We start from the raw sequence: 1,904 nt of genomic DNA, 5'->3' as shown, positions 1-1,904 counted from the left end.
CCCTGCAAATATGCCTCATTTTGGTTTTGGTCTCTGGCTCCACTTTTGTTATGATTTGCACATGTGGCACATGATGACTGAACATATTTATTAAAGAAATAGCCATATATATATATATATATATATATATATATATATATATATATATATATATATATAAACTACTAATTCAAAGTATATCAAAATTAAGTTAACGGTGTAGTGGTCAAGTCCATCTTTTGGTATGTTAATGTCGATCCTCCAAAGCTCATGTTTTTTCAAATTTTTAATTTTTCTATTTCTAAAATGATAATAAAATTGATGACATTTAATCCAATTATTGACTATTAAGAATGAAAAGAAATGTCCCATTAAAAAAAAATGAAATTTGTTAAACTGGGCCGGTTGTAAAAACTGACCGAGTCACCGGTTTTTACCGATTTTCACTGGTCTAACTGCATAGCCGATCCAATTAATGGCTTGACCTAATGTATCTACCAATTCCTGGTTAGACCGGTTCGACCGACCGGTCTGAGCCAATTTTTAAAACTATGCAGAGGTTGCCTCAATTAACCAAGAATCATGAATATTAATACTAAACAACATACTCTTATGAAAGTTCACCTTGAGACGAGACGTTGCTTCAAAGAGAAGGAGCAGAGCTCCGACTAACAATGTATCATCAACGAGTGATGGAAACTAAATCAGAGACTCCCACCTTATAACCAATAAATAGACCACCCGCCACTATAGCATTCATCATCACATTTAGGTCTTCAGTAGCAATATAAGTAATTTTATTGGTTTGGGTCTTTTAAATATGTGTATGTTACACAATTTAATATTTTTCCGTTAAAAAATTAACCATAAACGGATGGACCAACATTATAGATGTTCGACCAATATTATAGGTGGTTCATTATAAACTTTATTAATTTTTTAGTTTTAACCGTTTGATATATTGGTCAAGAAATAAATCATTGAATATTGGACGTCTATTGTAAGTAATAGTGTATTATAATCCCTTTTTTTTTTCCTATCTTCATCTTCTTCCTTCCTCTTCTTCACCATCTTCAACATCATCTTCATAAAAAGAAAACCAACAAAACTAAAAACTGAAAATAATCTTCATAAATCTTTTCATCATCCTCTCATCACTACACCACTATCACAAAAAAAAAAACCCCATAAATCCAAGAAAATACTCATAAATGGAAGTAATCAATTCCTTTCCTATTTTTTCAGTTCATTTTGTTGTGCCATCAAATCTCATCCTAATTGAAAAACGATGTCTCGTTCAACTAAACTTTGGTGACTACTTTAGGAGAGAATTATCTTTGGGTCAAAGGTCTTTGGGTCAAAGGTTTTTATAGTAAGACATTGATGGTGCACATCAAAGGAAATTAGAGTTGTTGTTAGTCATGGTGGAGGAGGATTTAACATATGTAACTAAGATTTCACATATGTAATCACTAAGATATGGTGGTGAAGTTTGGTGACTACTTTTTTTCTTTTCAAGTTCAATAATTTTCTGTTTTTTCAGCTACATATATATAACGAGTTATGATGCTTTAGAAAGTTTAATATAAAAAACAATCTTAGTGATTACATATGTGAAATCTTAGTTGCACATCAAAGGAAATTAGAGTTGTTGATGTCGCCTTTACCATTATAATCATTTGGGTATTGCTTTCGAACATGTGTGATCTAAATGTTGAGGATGTAAGGTAGCTTCAAACTTCAACTGTTAGTTTTATTTATTTGTTATAATAGATTCATTCGTGTATACTCTGCCTTCAGTTTCTAATAATGATATGATGGTAAAGGCGTTGATTGCAGGATAGTGGTGTTATGTCAAATGTCTTCAATCGGAATCTATTCAACGGCTTTGAGGTTAAGTGGGGAGAACGGTAGTATCGCATCTT

Source organism: Medicago truncatula, chromosome 4 (genome assembly GCF_003473485.1).
Source record: "Medicago truncatula cultivar Jemalong A17 chromosome 4, MtrunA17r5.0-ANR, whole genome shotgun sequence".
In the NCBI taxonomy this organism is placed as follows: Eukaryota; Viridiplantae; Streptophyta; class Magnoliopsida; order Fabales; family Fabaceae; genus Medicago; species Medicago truncatula.
The sequence above is the reverse complement of the archived record's forward strand: the minus strand, read 5'-3'. Positions refer to the sequence as shown.